The sequence below is a fragment of the Panulirus ornatus genome, chromosome 12, assembly GCF_036320965.1.
Source record: "Panulirus ornatus isolate Po-2019 chromosome 12, ASM3632096v1, whole genome shotgun sequence".
In the NCBI taxonomy this organism is placed as follows: Eukaryota; Metazoa; Arthropoda; class Malacostraca; order Decapoda; family Palinuridae; genus Panulirus; species Panulirus ornatus.
In genome coordinates this window covers 49780156-49800127 of record NC_092235.1, presented here as the reverse complement: position 1 = coordinate 49800127, position 19972 = coordinate 49780156, and positions in this window count along the sequence as shown.

Below are 19972 nucleotides of genomic sequence, written 5' to 3'. Positions count from 1 at the left end.
GCAATCCTGGAATAGCGCGGAAGTTCTCTGAAGAAAACGTAATCCTGAAGAAGTAGATTTAACATGTGTGAATTGTATAGTTCCTCACGGCAAGTGGTCAGCCGTAAATACTTCCGTATTTCCTACATTCGCGGTACTAGACATATCAACTGCGAAAGTTCACTTACCTTACCATCTACAATGCCGGACCAGTTTGTGTGCGCGGGAGACGCTCATTTCGGCGACGTGAGCGCCACCTGGCAGCTACAGCCAGACGAGCAGACGTACACACACACACCCTCGCCACCGCTTGTCACAGTCCGCTGCTTTATTGGCTCCGGCAGCTCATTGCAGCATTAGTAAACATGCTCTGATGGCATCATAAACGTCTTGCTCTCTGACAAAGTCCCTGCGAATGGCCGACAATTTATGCAAGAGTGCAACTGATGGGGCACTTATTTTCATATTATCTGAGGTGCCTGAAATATTTTCATTGATTTTTCGTACGTGGTAGCCAATTTTAGGTAGGCAGAGAAATATGTGAATACCGAAGTGATAGATTTAGAGGCCGATAATTTGTAGGTGGAGTATTTTAATTTGTCTTCCTTTGCCTCGTATTTTATAGGCGACATTCATCAGTGCTTGTGACTACAGGAAGCCCAAACTATCTCGGCATCTGACCAGACACATCAAAGGCCTCTGCCACCCACGCATTTGTTCAGTCGTCTCGATAGATGATAGCATCAAGCGCCTCCCTTCCCCCGAACCCGGATCACGTACTCCTAGTCACACATAGCTACGCTAACATTACCCTCCCTGTTACCTTGTGGATGTAGAAGGACTGGCTCAGTACCGACACTCATCCTCGCAAGGTACCGTAGAGCCACTCTTGTCCTGGCAGTAGTACCAGTAGAATTAGAAAGTTTGTTTTGTAGGATCTTGGAAAAGCAACATTGTAGAGTGATTCATCGCTATTGATAATTGCTTTACCAATCTTTTTTCATATACATGTGACTGCAGGTCTCCCTGCTTTATTTTGAATCGAAAAATATAGTTTATCAATCACTTGAACAGCTGTGATCATCAGGTAATAAATTTTCGTTACAGGTCGATAAACACGTTTTTGTCCAGGCGATGATTATCAAAGACGTTGACATTTTGATCACTCGTTAACTTCTTTTCGTCCGACAAAAAGCGATCCCTAACGTGGTCAGGTGACCAGTGCGACATTTCTCTACATATTTCAGTAACAGCAAATCGATGGAGATCACACATCCGAGCCTCTCGCTGTATCACATCCACAAACGCTGTACTTCCTGAGCCACCGATGTACAGTACACCTGGTGGCAGACACTGTAACTTGGAATACAAGCACAGTCATTCTCGCTATACACATCCAATATTCTTTCCTATTTCATCTTTTTCATTTCCCTTTATCAGACATATTATATCCGTTCGGTTTCACCCTTGTACATCTGATTTCCCCGCTGTCAGACTTTTCTAGAGCTTTATGCAGTTACAAAAATATGTACGTGAAAAGTGGGCCTTCAGCCACTTAATCATCTCATACCATGTTCAGCTTCTTTGCCTATTAGGACCGACTGGGATTAAACATTCTTATTAATGGTATGTGTACATCCGCACACCTGCGTCTTTCGAGTTCTCTCTATACATATCAATTGGATCTGGTGGTCAGTCAAGTACGTGTGGTGTTACGCCCTGCCTTCTTTATCACCTCATTTCTATACATCAGAAATTCCACACTCTACATTTCGTACAAATAAGCCAGCGCCTGCTTGCCTTGCTCCAGCTCTTCCATTGCTTTCTAACTATACAGCATCACACTCTGGCTGCTCCCTTCTCCCTACACTTTACTAAGATTCCTTAATTTTCCTCAGGGTGAGTTCTTGACCGAATACATGATGAAGAGTAGACGTGCCTAACCTTAGCTTTGTTCCTTCCTCAAGACCATGCCTTTCTCCAGGTTTACACTCAGTATGTGTTCACCGTTCCGCCCTTCCTTAACAGGTACCAGTTGACCCCCAGCGATGACTGCCCACTGTTCTCCTCAACCTCTGACTGTCTGCTGACGTGAGGAATTGCACCTCAAATTCTCTCACCATTATTACCTCGTATACACTGTACTGTCATGGTGAATGGGACTCACCCATAGAACTCTCTCTCTCTCGCCGTAATCTCTTCATACCTACCATAGATCACACCACCTGCTAATGCTGTATGATGTTCACTATCACCATATGAGACTTGCCCTTATATTTGTCTATCTCAGTACCTTCGTTGCCTTGGGAATGTCTTCTATAACTCAAACGTGCAAACACAGATACTGTTACCTGAGTCACCATACTTTTCTACGGTATACTGCGGTCATTTGAATGGCAATATTTGTCAAGAGGAGTGGGCCACGCCCAGCCAGGTATATTCACATTTTATGGACTTTTAAAGTTTCATCCAAAACTGGAGGAGGCCAAAAGAATTTGAAACCACATTTTCTCACTAGCGATTCTTTGTGTATTTACCATAACCTACAGTATAGTAGGTTCCTTGTGGATCTTCCGTAATCTACAACACTGTAGTTTGATAGTGGATCCTCTATAATCTACAACACTGTTGACTGCACGTGGATCTTTTATAATGTACAACCCTTGCTTCGTCGTGGATCTTCTATAATCTACAACACTGTAGCAGATGAGTGGCGGACTAGTAGAAAGCAGGGATCTGACAAGGTAGTAGCAGAAGAAGATAACTCAAACAGGTCAGTGGGAGAGCAGAAAGCCCATACAGGTGAGAAGCTTGGAACTGGCAACCCTAACGTAATGGTGGCAGGGTCAGTTAGAGTGAAGGTTAGAACTACTGGAAGCATTACATACATCCCAGGAGATAAATAATAATGAATAGGTAACTTCTGACAGGGGAACACAGACATATATCACTGGTCAGACTAGTGGCAGGGGGACGGGTGACCCAGACGGAGGAGTAGGCAGCCTGAAAACATGTACATTGAAGAGCGTAACTCTTGAGAGAATTGAGGCAGAATCCCGTTCCAAAGGGTAGAGCAGGATAGCAAGGAATCCCTCGAAAGAGGAGTGCTGGATGGCAAGGAATCCCTCGAAAGAGGAGTGCAGGATAGCAAGGAATCCCTCGAAAGAGGAATGCTGGATGGCAAGGAATCCCTCGAAAGAGGAGTGCTGGATGGCAAGGAATCCCTCAAAAGATGAGTGCTGGATGGCAAGGAATCCCTCGAAAGGGGAGTGGTTGATGGTAAGGAATCCCTGGATTGAAGAGTGTAAATCTCGAGAGAATTGAGGCAGAATCCTTTTCCAAAGGGTAGAGAAGGATAGCAATGAATCCCTCGAAAGAGGACTACTGGATGGCGAGGAATCTCTCGAAGGGGGAAGGTAGGATTGCGGGGAATCCCTCGAAAGAGGAGAACAAGATCACAGGGAATCGCTCGAAAGGGAAGAACGAGGCAGCAGGTGACCCCAGGAAAGGTAAAAGACGGGAGGTGAACTTCACTGAGTGAGTGAGGATTGGGGTCGGGTGTGAAGCAGAAGTTGGGTTAAAGTTGGGGTTAAAGATAGTGTGGCCTGATCGCCACGGGAACATTACAGCGAGGTTGTTAGAAAGTTGCTTAAGTGTAATGGCCCAGTAACGACCCAGTTACCGGATATTGTCGGTAATCACGTCCCGGCAGCCAGAGCGTAAACAGTTACACCGTTGGACCTCTCGTGCCACGAAGTAAACGACCAGCAATTTATAAAGGCCCGAGGTCTCCTGCTACTGGTAGCGGCGCCATACCAGAAGTTTACGAATAGTATGACTGGGAAATATGCGAGACAGAATTGTATGTGAGATCTGCTTTAAGGAAACGATGCATCATACCCAGGAAAAGAAAAATCAGAGTAGCAAATGAAGACGGCGACCTACATGAGTCCTTACATGTAATGGCGGATGCTTCCTGTGTGCCTTGGCACCTGATCCTGCCAAGCCTGGACATAGGAACACCAGGAACGTTAACAATATAAGCGTACACAGCTGTGATGGTTAGTGTACGCCGCTGTGATGGTTAATGTACGCCGCTGTGATGGTTAGTGTACGCCGCTGTGATGGTTAGTGTACGCCGCTGTGATGGTTAGTGTACGCCGCTGTTTCCCTGTGGTGGGTGGTGTAGGCTACCGTCTGTCTCACTCATGTTTGAGTACAGTGCGGGGTCCCTGTCCCCTGGTGGCTACTCCCGCCTTAGCAAGTTCGGCCGCCCGTGAAAATACTATCTTTACCACTTCATCTTCCCGCTTTGGAGAATGTTATTTGGACACGTTGAAGAAACGGTGACAAATCGACGTTACGTGACAGTGGCTATTTTTGTAACAGGTAACCGAAAGTATAGAGGACAAGATCCCTAACTGCCAGTTCCGACGTAGATAACAGCTGCTGAAACGAAGTAATTGGAGAAAGAAATGCTCGAGTAATGGGAACGTAATATGTAACATTTTGAATAAGAAAATTAGAAGAATTACTACTGATGAGGGGGAAGATGGGAGGTTGTAATTTGACAATAAATGACACTGAATGGCTGGTCGGGTCATGTGTTCCGTTTTCCGTGTCGGTTGACCAGAACCGACACTGAGGCAACGTGAAGCAACGCGGCGGCCGCTCAGATGGTGAGGGGCAGGAGGCTGGGTCCTCTTCCCTTGATAGACGTGAACCATCAGGTCTCCTCAGTTAGCTGGAGGCACTGCAACCAGTCTTCCCTGGTCTAGGTTGCTACTGCCTCCTCAGCGTAGTTTCCAAGTAAACTTTTCATGCTCTCAGTTTTGAGAGTTATCATCGTACGTTCATCACAACTTACCTTAGTGCTGGTACCGGTCGATCCCACAGGTGCACACGTGTGCTAGTCTCTCCTCCCTTTTCCCCCAAAGAAGTAATAGAATAACTGTCTTTATTTGACCGCCTTTACTTCAGTCTGTCTTCAGTCTGTTTACCGCCATGAACGCCATTCTGTTGTCGCCTGACGCTGGCTACCACACGTCATAGTGTTGCCGTTGTGAGGTTACTCGCCAGGATGGGTAAGTATCACTGCTCGACGAAGAAAAACGAGAGCAATACGTCGTTTATCTTCCTCAGATTATATGTAGGGAAAAATCTAGTTTCTCTTTTTTCAAAAGATTTACATACTTAGCAGTGATCTGAGCAGTAAGTGTTCGTTGTCTACATTGTTGCTCTTGCATCGTGGGCATGAATGGTCCAGAGATGTGTTGAATCGATGTTTGAAACTAATGCACGTATTGTTAGTGCAGGGATGAGGGGTGCTTTGGGTAAGCTGGTGTACGGAGCGAAAGAGTCATAGCATTTGGTCAGAAGAATTGAGGATAGGTGGTAAAAGCCTTGCTTAAGACGAAGTATACCAAAGCGGCTGGAGTGGATAGGACTGCAGTTGAGAGTCTTAAGAATGGTGGTGACAGTGTTGTGACTGGCTAGCTAGGATTTTCGCTGAATGCATGAGCCAGGGTGTCATGAGGACTGACAGGACGCCTTGTAGACGCCTTGTATAGTACCAATGTAGAAATACAAGTTAAATGAAAAAAAAAATGCCCGAATTGGAGAGGTATACGTCTGATGAATATGCCTAGTAAGTTGTATGGGAGAGTAGTGAGTGAGAGGGTGGTAGGTTACACACGGCATTAGGCTCGAGATGAGAAGTGAGCCTTAAGGAGTGATACAGGATCTGTGGACCAGATCTTTGCTCTGAAGATTCATTGTGAAAAATACATGGAGGTAGAGAGGGATCTGTATGTAGCATTTATGGATCAGGTTTGAAAGTGAGTTTGAAATGTGACTAACTGGAAGAATTGCAGTGATTCTGGTACCCGTGAGTGGACATGATAGTGGATGGAAATATGGGAGTCATAGTGAATTATAGGATGGGAAAAGTACCAGGTGCATTTGGGAGAATATGGAGGGAGAGGTCACCGACTGCCTGTAGTGCAAAGCTAGGTCTGCTCGATGTTATAGTCGTCTTTACAGCATTGTGTGGGTACGAGTCTTGAGCCCTGCAAGAACGAGGGTGTGGAAATGGTAGAAATATGATGACTGAGGTGTTAGTCGGTTTGATCGTGAAAGGAATGATAGAAAGTATGATAGAAAGTATGATAGAAAGTAGAGTATGACTAAGAGTTCAGAACACTGTATGCTGAAATGGGTTGACCGAGAATGAGATGGAGGGATGAGATGAAAGGGTTTTTGAGTTATCATGGCCTAAACATTCAGAAGGGTGAGGGGGTTGCACAAGTCAGAGCGAAGTGGTGCGCTGTGGTATATAGGGTAATGTACCGCCAATGGGCTGAACCAGCGCATGTGAAATGATCATAAGGAACCTCAGGACAGTCTGTAGGAGTTGATTATGTGTATAAGGAGCCATGGTTTCTTTGTATTATACATGACAGGGAGAGAGTGGATGTGAAAAATGAGGCCATTTTTATCTCTTTCTGGCGCAACTTCGCTAACGAGGGAAAACGAACGAGTATAACGGCAGGAATGGATGAAGGCAGCATGTATGAACATGTACATGTGTGTATATGTATATGTCTGTGTATGTTTATATAGGTATGCATTGAAATGTATAGGTATGTATATGTGCATGTGTGGGCGTTTATGTATATACATGTGTATGTGGGTGGGTTGGGCCATTCTTTCTTTTGTTTCCTTGCGCTGCCTCGCTAACGCGGGAGACAGAGACAAAGTATAATGAATTAAATATATATACATATATATATATATATATATATATATATATATATATATATATATATATATATATATATATATATATATATATATATATATATATATATATATTAGTACACGCTGGAAGCAGGTTTTCTCTAATGAACATAGAAATGAATACAACAACATATTTAGTCATTAATTTTCTTTCTTATGTTCTCTAATTTCCTCAACATCATTCTACCCTTATGTGGGTGCTCAAACACCAGTTGTCTTTTGTCCATCATTCTTTACGTTCAAGCTTTCGTCTTGACAGAGACATCATCAAGAATCTACTAAAAGAGAAAAAACTGCATCACAAAACTTGGATAAGAAAAGTAAAACGCAAACAAAATTTAAAAACACTTGGAAAAACACAGCACATGGCACATAAAAGTAAGGGAAACACTGAATAAATCAACAATCTAATGAAGGGTTGTACAATCTAAGTACAACATATGGAAAGAGAGAAATAGAAAATGGTTTAGACTCTTCGAGAGAATGAGAGAAGAAAGGTTAACAAAGAGGATATATGTGTCAGAAGTGGAGGGAACAGGAAAACGGAGAGTCCAAATTGGAGATGGAAAGATAGATTGAAAAGAATAAATTTGAGCGATCGAGGCCTGAACATGTAGACGGGTGAAAAGTGTGCACGGGATGGTGTGAATCGAAATGATGTTGTATACTGGGGTCGACGTGTTGCCACTGGACTGAAGGCATGTAAACCTAGCAAAGGTCTGTGAGGTCTGTTAGTGGATAGGGAGCTGTAGTTTCGGTGCATTTACACATGACAGCTAGAGAATGGACATGAGCGGATGCGGCCTTTGTTCCCTGCGTTACCTCTAGCGCGGAAAACGGCGTACAATATATATATATATATATATATATATATATATATATATATATATATATATATATATATATATATATATATATATATATATATATATATATTCAGACGTTTGCAAGTACAATGACTATAACATCCTAGCACCCAAGGAATGATCCACCCGGGTTGGTGTATACGTAGGACGAGTAACACTTCCTGTTATAAACATTCTCACAGATGTAGCCCCCCTTGAGGTGTCCTTCCTGCCATCCTCCAAAGCACACAGAGCATGCGTAATGAGAGAGAGCTTTCCGCTTAATGTTAATCTTTATATCTCATAGATTTTTATGGACAGAACTGAACACGGTTCTGCACAGGCGCTTGCGATTTAACTGCGTGATTGTTGTGGTTTTAAATGACTCAAATCACGAGAGTTAGAAGTGAATGATGATCCCAGGTGTCGGGGGTCATGTGCCGGATGGGGGGGTACCGCCTGGGTTAGTTGGGGAGGAGGGGGAAGGGGGAGCTGGCTGGCTTGTGAGGGGAGGAGAGAGCAGGGGGGGGGGGGGAATGTCGACACTAAAACCTAATGAAGGTAAATCTTTCTAATATTTTATGTTTAACATTTATGTTAAGGTGCATGGCTCAATGACCGTCCACCTGTTCAGAACCATTTAAACCTAACAATATATTTAGAAAGAAGGTTCGTGGAAGGGGGGGTTCAGGGGGCCAGGAAGGGGCAAGGGGAAGGGGTTAGCGTTACAGGAAGAAGATGGAGGGAAGGAGGGAGGAGGATGGAGGGGCTGGCGTTACAGGTAGGGAGGGTGGAGTGATCGGCCATTACTCCCGTAGCCTTTGAATACAAAGGTTCTGGCGAGCACCTCCTCACCAACACCATTTCATCAGGATTGCATAAAGGAACCATTTCTCTCTCTCTCTCTCTCTCTCTCTCTCTCTCTCTCTGGCTCGGGAAACGGTGTGATAAAGGTCGTAGAAGATAGTCAGTGAACTCCTGTAATTTGCCCTCATGCCTCAGTGAGTGGTAAGTAATATTCTGGATAACAACAGGTAATCACAGTCTGAAATAGTTATTGTTCGCACGTTACCTTACAGTTTAATGAGATGTGATTTCCAGTTTCTTTTGGCATCAAGATAAGTGGATATATATATATATATATATATATATATATATATATATATATATATATATATATATATATATATATATATATACGCAGGTAAATACGTGGGAAGTATTCTTTCTCCCCTATCCCCAGGGATATATATATATATATATATATATATATATATATATATATATATATATATATATATATATATATATATATATATATATCGTCAAAGAACTTCTCACTTCAAGAGTCCGCATTTCTCTCCCACTGGAAGATGCGTAGCTTTGAGTTGCAGTAGCCTCTAGATAGGGATCTTGGGTAACACCAAGACTCCTTTGTAAGAAAGCTTCTGAAATAAATGAATAGATGTTCGAACTTCAACAAACCACTGGGTTCTTTCGAGGCCGTTTTCCGCCATAGAAGATATCAGGTACTTAGAGGCTAGCGGTGTAAGAGGAGAAAAGCAGACAGACAGTTGTACTCAGCTTTTCCTACATTTTTTGTCTGTTATGTGTCACTCCGCAGATTAAATGAACAGTAAGATTACTGAACAACTTCACGCCAAACTTGCGGTACACACAGACCACTGCTGACCTCCCGTCATGCAGAAAGAATCAAAGAAACTTCATGTTAATGAAAAAGAAAAGACTTCGTAGTAGACATGGCATGTTATGGTGATCATGCTAATACTTTCCTCTGCAGTTCCTACCATGTGAGCACTGGACGTGCAAGAACAACACCGCCACGGTGAGTTTCAACGGCTGTTTTCTCATTGGTCGCCCTCCGGACCACACTTTAAATACAGTTCTCGACTGTTCTGCGATGGACTAGTTAAGCTTTAACACTAAGTTGCAAACAGTTAGGGAGAGAGAGAGAGAGAGAGAGAGAGAGAGAGAGAGAGAGAGAGAGAGAGAGAGAGAGAGAGAGACCACCTACCTTACGAACACCTACAACGAAATTTTGCCATAACGTAGGGCTAGCGCTTAGCGAGACGATCCTCGCTGACAGGACTTAGCAGCCTACCAGAGATTGGCACAGTTTTTTTTTCTACTTCTATACATGTATATATGTACGTGTGTATGTATTACGTATTATGTATGTATGTTCACATCGATGTATTATGTACGTAGTATGTACGAAAATATGCGTTTAAGATGTAAGTGTAATCTTAAGTATATTCTTATAGGTGGATCTGAATATATTCAACCAGTAAGTGATTTTCACTGTCATTTTCAGTTAAGTGAAATTCCTCTGACATGGTGAAGTTTACCGAGTTCATGTCCAGCAGTAGATGGAAAAGCTGGCTAGACAAGAGCTGAATTCATAATAAAAAGACTTATAGCTCTTGGATGCCTACAAACATGGCATTCGCATACTCACAACCATACTTACAACCATGGCACTTCGATACTCACAACCATAGCTAAGAAATAACAATAAATGATGAAAATAATTCTGATGATAATGATAACATCAATGATAAATATAACAATGACGATGATACTATTTGTGATAGTGGTAGTGATAATGATAATGTTATAATAAACGTTATAACATCAATACATGTATTTGGATAAGAAAAGCGAGAAAAACTAATGAGACAATGAAATAGTAATAACCAAAATAATGGTAATAACATCAATAATGATCAAGATTAGGGAGGGGAAGATATGCCACAAGGGAGGAACAGTCAGTAATATATTGGTCAACTAATGGAGATTTTATGCAAAGCTTTGAGGAATACAATCTGAATCTTTTACCATCAAGTTCGTTTAAGATGACTGAATTATGTTTGGGAAAGCCAAATTTACATGACAATAATCTTATTATCATAAGAGGATGGATATTCTAAATGGAAACAGTTTTGCAGTGAAAATATTGCGAGATTGTATATTGTTCCTCGAATATTTCAGAAGAAAAACTCGTCTGAATATTGCCTAAAAACAGATTTGTCTTTGTAAATGTTCCTACATATTTCTCAGTTAAGGTTAGAATTCTTTCCCGTAATACTTTTGAGCCGCATGGTATGCAGAATTATTATTATTATTATTATTATTATTATCATTATTATTATTATTATTATTATTATCATTATTATTATTATTATTATCATTATTATTATTATTATCATTATTATTATCATTTGTTAAATATGCGATTGTCCAATACATGTCTTGGACAATCGCATGTTTACCATCATTATTATCATCAATGTTATCATTATTATTATAGTTGTTGTTAGTTCTATCATCATTATCGTTATTATTATAATCATTATTATTACTATGCTTATTATCATTATTATTATTATTATTATTATTATTATTATTATTATCATTATCGTTATTATTATTATTATTATCATTATTATCATTATTATCATCATTATTATTTTATTATTAATATTATTATTATTATTATTATTATTATTATCATTATTATCATTATCATTATCATTATTATTATTATTACTATTAACGTTATTATTGTCATTATCATTACTATCATTATACAAGCTTTAGGAACATTCCTCAACGAGACTGTACTCCTTTCCATCCAATGATGATGATACAGACTCGTCCAAGGTGACTTCGCGGTGTAACCAGTTGCAGTCGTAGTCCATCAACATACGTCACTAATGTACTATCGTATCATCATGTTGCTGGCTCTGTGTGCAGTACAAAACACTGGCAAAGATCAGTCTCTTTGGAATGTTCTCTCATGAACTCTAACAGTCGCTTGGCTAATATGGAAAATTATGTGGAGCTGTGACGTTATATGAAAAGTCCGCCTCACAACACCTCTGCTAATTCTAGCCATAATAGGTTGGTACGAAGAGAGAGAGAGAGAGAGAGAGAGAGAGAGAGAGAGAGAGAGAGAGAGAGAGAGAGAGAGAGAGAGAATACGTTGGAGAGAAAAAAATACAAATATGCGAACGCAAAACCTCAATGATGACATATTACTTGTAATAATCACCAGGTTCCTGGCTGGCTGCAGCAGCTCCCACCAGCACACTCCCACAAGCGGAAGTCTGAGACTAGAAATGTCTCATTTATTTCCAGGTAACTGCTGTACAGCTGCGTCCTGGACCCATGAGGCAATGGAACCCACGGAGGGCAACTTGCGTACAGCTGCGTCATGAACCCATGCTCGGGGGAGACACTAAAGCGCACGGTGGTAATAGCTGCGCAGCCCCTTCTCTAACCCCATGCTCGGGTGAGTCAATACACAACCCATGGACGTAACAGCTGCGCAGTTGTGTCATAAACCCATCCTCAGGTGAGGCAATACAACCCACGGGGATTGACTGCTGTACAGCTGTGATAAGAACCCACGGACAGGTGAGGCAGCAAGGAAGAAATTGTCTACGCACACCTTCCTTATACATGGCGAGTTGTAACATAACGAGACGTGACGTTAAGAATTGGCATATGAACTATGGTCTTAATGTAGCATGATGGTAATGACTGGAAACCTACGATCCTTTGTAGATAATGACTCCATCACAGGTGGATAGTGAGGGCTTTCCTGGACAGTAAGAGCATTGTTCTTGGTTATCTATCTAAATCTATCTATCTATCTATCTATCTACCTATCTATCTATCTATCTATATATATATATATATATATATATATATATATATATATATATATATATATATATATATATATATATATATATAAATATTCATATATATATATATATATATATATATTTTTTTTTTTTTTTTCAAACTATTCGCCATTTCCCGCGTTAGCGAGGTAGCGTTAAGAACAGAGGACTGGGCCTTTTTTGGAATATCCTCACCTGGCCCCCTCTGTTCCTTCTTTTGGAAAATTAAAAAAAAAAAAAAACGAGAGGGGAGGATTTCCAGCCCCCCGCTCCCTCCCCTTTTAGTCGCCTTCTACGACACGCAGGGAATACGTGGGAAGTATTCTTAATCCCCTATCCCCAGGGATAATATATATATATATATATATATATATATATATATATATATATATATATTTTTAGATGAGTCTACGAGAAACATGAAACGCGATAAGTTCCCAAATGCACTTTCGTGTTATAATTACATCATCACGGGAGATACAAGAAAGAAATATGACAGTCAGTTGATATACAACGTAGATACGTAGCTGGGACGCCATTTGGTAAACTAGTTCACGAGAAAATTGTGATCCTTTCCAATATATATATATATATATATATATATATATATATATATATATATATATATATATATATATGTATATATATGTATATATATGTATATATATGTATATATATGTATATATATGTATATATATGTATATATATGTATATATATGTATATATATATATATATATATATATATATATATATATATATATATATATATATATATATATATATATATATATTCCTATAAGTCCACGGGGAAAATGAAACACGAAAAGTTCGCAAGTGCACTTTCGTGTAATAATCACATCATCAGGGGAGACACAAGAGAGAAATATAACAGTCAGTTGATATGCATCGAAGAGACGAAGCTAGAACGCCATTTGGCTCGAGATCTGGGGATTCCCCGCTTCCTAGCACGATATCTGGGGATTTCCCGCTTCCTAGCATGAAATACTTAAAAATTTGGGAATTCCCCGTATTCTGGCTCGAGATTTGGGGATTCCCCGTATTCTGGCTCGAGATCTGGGGATTCCCCGTATCCTGGCACGAGATCTGGGGATTCCCCGTATCCTGGCATGAGATCTGGGGATTCCCCGCTTCCTAGCATGATATACTTCAAAATTTTGGGATTCCCCGTATTCTGGCTCAAGATCTGGGGATTCCCCGCATTCTGGCTCAAGACATGGGGATTCCCCGGATCCTGGCAAGATATCTGGGGATTCCCCGTATCCTGACTTGAGATCTGGGGATTCCCCTCTTCGTAGCACGAGATTTGGGGATTCCCCGCTTCCTAGCATGAAATACTTTAAAATTTGGGGATTCCCCGTATCCTGGCTCAAGATTTGGGGATTCCCCGTATCCTGGCTCAAGATTTGGGGATTCCCCGTATCCTGGCTCAAGATTTGGGGATTCCCCGTATCCTGGCTCAAGATCTGGGGATTCCCCGTATCCTGGCACGAGATCTGGGGATTCCCCGCATTCTGGATCAAGATCTGGGGATTCCCCGGATCCTGATTTGAGATCTGGGGATTCCGCGCTTCGTAGCATGAAATCTGGGGATTCCCCGCTTCCTAGCATGAAATACTTTAAAATTTGGGAATTCCCCGTATTCTGGCTCGAGATTTGGGGATTCACCGTATCCAGACACGAGATCTGGGGATTCCCCGCTTCCTAGCATGAAATACTTTAAATTTTGGGAATTCCCCGTATTCTGGCTCGAGATTTGGGGATTCACCGTATCCTGTTTCAAGATCTGGGGATTCCCCGTATTCTAGCACGAGATCTGGGGATTCCCCGCATTCTGGCTCAAGATGTGGGGATTCCCCGGATCCTGGCTCGAGATCTGGGGATTCCCCGTATCCTGGCACGAGATATGGGGATTCCCCGTTTTCTGGCTCAAGATCTGGGGATTTCCCGTATCCTGGCACGAGATCTGGGGATTCCCCGCTTCCTAGCATGAAATACTTGAAAATTTGGGAATTCTCCGTATTCTGGCTCGAGATTTGGGGATTCCCCGTATCCTGTTTCAAGATCTGGGGATTCCCCGTATCCAGGCACGAGATCTGGGGATTCCTCGCAATATGGCTCAAGATCTGGGGATTCCCCGGATCCTGGCTCGAGATCTGGGGATTCCCCGCATTCTGGCTGAAGATCTGGGGATTCCCCGGATCCTGGCTCGAGATCTGGGGATTCCCCGTATCCTGGCACGAGATATGGGGATTCCCCGTATCCTGGCTTAAGATCTGGGGATTCCCCGTATCCTGGCTTAAGATCTGGGGATTCCCCGTATCCTGGCACGAGATATGGGGATTCCCCGTATCCTGGCTTAAGATCTGGGGATTCCCCGTATCCTGGCACGAGATCTAGGGATTCCCCGGATCCTGGCACAAGATCTGGGGATTCCCCGGATCCTGGCAGGAGATCTGGGGATTCCCCTTATCTTGGCTCGAGATATGGGGATTCCCCGCTTCCTAGCATGAAATACTTTAAAATTTAGGGATTCCCCGTATCCTCGCTCAAGATCTGGGGATTCCCCGTATCCTGGCACGAGATCTGGGGATTCCCTGCCTTCTGGCTCAAGATCTGGGGATTCCCCGGATCCTGCCTCGAGATCTGGGGATTCCCCACATTCTGGCTCAAGATCTGGGGATTCCCCGGATCCTGGCTCGAGATCTTGGGATTCCCCGCTTCGTAGCACGAGATCTGGGGATTCCCCGTATCCTGTTTCAAGATTTAGGGATTCCCGGTATCCTGGCACGAGATCTAGGGATTCCCCGTATCCTGGCACGAGATCTGGGAATTCCTCGTTTTCTGACTCAAGATCTGGGGATTCCCCGGAACGTGGCTCGAGATCTGTGGATTTCCCGTATCCTGGCAAGAGATCTGGAAATTCCCCGTTTTCTGGCTCAAGATCTGGGGATTTCCCGGATCCTGGCTCAAGATCTGGGGATTTCCCGTATCCTGGAACGAGATCTGGGGATTCCCCGCAGGCTGGCTCAAGATCTAGGGATTCCCCGTATCCTGGCACGAGATCTGGGGATTCCCCGCTTCCTAGCATGAAATACTTTAAAATTTGGGAATTCCCCGTATTCTGGCTCAAGATCTGGGGATTCCCCGGATCCTGACTTGAGATCTGGGGATTCCCCGCTTCAAAATATGAGATCTGGGGATTCACCGCTTCCTAGCATGAAATACTTTAAAATTTGGGGATTCGCCGTATCCTGGCTCAAGATCTAGGGATTCCCCGTATCCTGGCACGAGATCTGGGGATTCCCCGCGTTTTGGCTCAAGATCTGGGGATTCCCCGGATCCTGGCTCGAAATCTGGGGATTCCCCGCATTTTGGCTGAAGATCTGGGAATTCCCCGTATTCTGGCTCGAGATTTGGGGATTCCCCGTGTTCTGTTTCAAGATCTGGGGATTCCCCGTATCCTGGCACGAGATCTGATGATTCCCCGTATCCTGGCACGAGATCTGGGAATTCCCCGTTTTCTGGCTCAAGAACTGGGGATTCCCCGGATCTTGGCTCGAGATCTGGGGATTCCCCGTATCCTGGCACGAGATCTGGGGATTCCCCGCATTCTGGCTGAAGATCACGGAATTCCCCGGATCTTGGCTCGAGATCTGGGGATTCCCCGCTTCCTAGCATGAAATACTTTAAAATTTGGGAATTCCCCGTATCCTGGCTCAAGATCTGGGGATTCCCCGTATCCTGGCACGAGATCTGGGGATTCCCCGTATCCTGGCTCAAGATCTGGGGATTCCCCGCATTCTGGCTCAAGATCTGGGGATTCCCCGGATCCTGGCTCAAGATCTGGGGATTCCCCGTATCCTGGCAAGATATCTGGGGATTCCCCGTTTCGTAGCACGAGATTTGGGGATTCCCCGTATCCTGGCACGAGATCTGGGGATTCCCCGCTTCCTAGCATGAAATACTTTAAAATTTGGGGATTCCCCGTATCCTGGCTCAAGATTTGGGGATTCCCCGTATCCTGGCTCAAGATTTGGGGATTCCCCGTATCCTGGCTCAAGATTTGGGGATTCCCCGTATCCTGGCTCAAGATCTGGGGATTCCCCGTATCCTGGCACGAGATCTGGGGATTCCCCGCATTCTGGATCAAGATCTGGGGATTCCCCGGATCCTGATTTGAGATCTGGGGATTCCGCGCTTCGTAGCATGAAATCTGGGGATTCCCCGCTTCCTAGCATGAAATACTTTAAAATTTGGGAATTCCCCGTATTCTGGCTCGAGATTTGGGGATTCACCGTATCCAGACACGAGATCTGGGGATTCCCCGCTTCCTAGCATGAAATACTTTAAATTTTGGGAATTCCCCGTATTCTGGCTCGAGATTTGGGGATTCACCGTATCCTGTTTCAAGATCTGGGGATTCCCCGTATTCTAGCACGAGATCTGGGGATTCCCCGCATTCTGGCTCAAGATGTGGGGATTCCCCGGATCCTGGCTCGAGATCTGGGGATTCCCCGTATCCTGGCACGAGATATGGGGATTCCCCGTTTTCTGGCTCAAGATCTGGGGATTTCCCGTATCCTGGCACGAGATCTGGGGATTCCCCGCTTCCTAGCATGAAATACTTGAAAATTTGGGAATTCTCCGTATTCTGGCTCGAGATTTGGGGATTCCCCGTATCCTGTTTCAAGATCTGGGGATTCCCCGTATCCAGGCACGAGATCTGGGGATTCCTCGCAATATGGCTCAAGATCTGGGGATTCCCCGGATCCTGGCTCGAGATCTGGGGATTCCCCGCATTCTGGCTGAAGATCTGGGGATTCCCCGGATCCTGGCTCGAGATCTGGGGATTCCCCGTATCCTGGCACGAGATATGGGGATTCCCCGTATCCTGGCTTAAGATCTGGGGATTCCCCGTATCCTGGCTTAAGATCTGGGGATTCCCCGTATCCTGGCACGAGATATGGGGATTCCCCGTATCCTGGCTTAAGATCTGGGGATTCCCCGTATCCTGGCACGAGATCTAGGGATTCCCCGGATCCTGGCACAAGATCTGGGGATTCCCCGGATCCTGGCAGGAGATCTGGGGATTCCCCTTATCTTGGCTCGAGATATGGGGATTCCCCGCTTCCTAGCATGAAATACTTTAAAATTTGGGGATTCCCCGTATCCTCGCTCAAGATCTGGGGATTCCCCGTATCCTGGCACGAGATCTGGGGATTCCCTGCCTTCTGGCTCAAGATCTGGGGATTCCCCGGATCCTGCCTCGAGATCTGGGGATTCCCCACATTCTGGCTCAAGATCTGGGGATTCCCCGGATCCTGGCTCGAGATCTTGGGATTCCCCGCTTCGTAGCACGAGATCTGGGGATTCCCCGTATCCTGTTTCAAGATTTAGGGATTCCCGGTATCCTGGCACGAGATCTAGGGATTCCCCGTATCCTGGCACGAGATCTGGGAATTCCTCGTTTTCTGACTCAAGATCTGGGGATTCCCCGGAACGTGGCTCGAGATCTGTGGATTTCCCGTATCCTGGCAAGAGATCTGGAAATTCCCCGTTTTCTGGCTCAAGATCTGGGGATTTCCCGGATCCTGGCTCAAGATCTGGGGATTTCCCGTATCCTGGAACGAGATCTGGGGATTCCCCGCAGGCTGGCTCAAGATCTAGGGATTCCCCGTATCCTGGCACGAGATCTGGGGATTCCCCGCTTCCTAGCATGAAATACTTTAAAATTTGGGAATTCCCCGTATTCTGGCTCAAGATCTGGGGATTCCCCGGATCCTGACTTGAGATCTGGGGATTCCCCGCTTCAAAATATGAGATCTGGGGATTCACCGCTTCCTAGCATGAAATACTTTAAAATTTGGGGATTCGCCGTATCCTGGCTCAAGATCTAGGGATTCCCCGTATCCTGGCACGAGATCTGGGGATTCCCCGCGTTTTGGCTCAAGATCTGGGGATTCCCCGGATCCTGGCTCGAAATCTGGGGATTCCCCGCATTTTGGCTGAAGATCTGGGAATTCCCCGTATTCTGGCTCGAGATTTGGGGATTCCCCGTGTTCTGTTTCAAGATCTGGGGATTCCCCGTATCCTGGCACGAGATCTGATGATTCCCCGTATCCTGGCACGAGATCTGGGAATTCCCCGTTTTCTGGCTCAAGAACTGGGGATTCCCCGGATCTTGGCTCAAGATTTGGGGATTCCCCGTATCTTGGTACGAGATCTGGGGATTCCCCGCTTTCTGGCTCAAGAACTAGGGATTCCCCGGATCTTGGCTCGAGATCTGGGGATTCCCCGTATCCTGGCACGAGATTTGGGGATTCCCCGCATTCTGGCTGAAGATCACGGAATTCCCCGGATCTTGGCTCGAGATCTGGGGATTCCCCGCTTCCTAGCATGAAATACTTTAAAATTTGGGAATTCCCCGTATCCTGGCTCAAGATCTGGGGATTCCCCGTATCCTGGCTCGAGATCTGGGGATTCCCCGCATTCTGTCTCAAGATCTGGGGATTCCCCGGATGTGGCTCGAGATCCGGGGATTCCCCGCTTCGTAGCACGAGATTTGGGGATTCCCCGCTTCCTAGCATGAAATACTTTAAAATTTGGGAATTCCCCGTGTTCTGGCTCGAGATTTGGGGATTCCCCGTATCCTCTTTCCAGATCTGGGGATTTCCCGTATCCTGTTTAGAGATCTGGGGATTCCCCGTATCCTGGCACGAGACCTGGGGATTCCCCGTATCCACTTTCCAGATCTGGGGATTTCCCGTATCCTGTTTAGAGATCTGGGGATTCCCCGCTTCCTGGCATAAAATACTTTAAAATTTGCGAATTCCCCATATTCTGGCTCGAGATCTGGGGATTCCCCGGATCCTGGCTCGAGATCTGGGGATTCCCCGTATCCTGGCACGAGATCTGGGAATTTCCCGTTTTCTGGCTCAAGCTCTGGGGATTTCCCGTATCCTGACACGAGATCTGGGGATTCCCCGCTTCCTAGCATGAAATACTTTAAAATTTGGGAATTCCCCGTATCCTGGCTCAAGATCTGGGGATTCCCCGTATCCTGGCACGAGATCTGGGGATTCCCCGCATTCTGGCTCAAGATCTGGGGATTCCCCGGATCCTGACTCGAGATCTGGGGATTCCCCGCAATATGGCTGAAGATCTGGGGATTCCCCGGATCTTGGCTCGAGATCTGGGGAATCCCCGCTTCCTAGCATGAAATACTTTGAAATTTGGGGATTCCCCGTATTCTGGCGCGAGATCTGGGGATTCCCCGCATTCTGGTTCAAGATCTGGGGATTCCCCGGATCTTGGCTCGAGATCTGGGGATTCCCCGCATTCTGGCCCAAGATCTGGGGATTCCCCGTATCCTGGCACGTGATCTGGGGATTCTCCGCATTCTGGCCCAAGATCTGGGGATTCCCCGTATCCTGGCACGTGATCTGGGGATTCCCCGCATTCTGGCTGAAGATCTGGGGATTCCCCGGATCCTGACACGAGATCTGGGGATTCCCCGTATCCTTGCACGAGATCTGGGAATTTCCCGTATCCTGGCACGAGATCTGGGGATTTCCCGTATCCTGGCACGAGATCTGGGGATTCCCCGCATTCTGGCT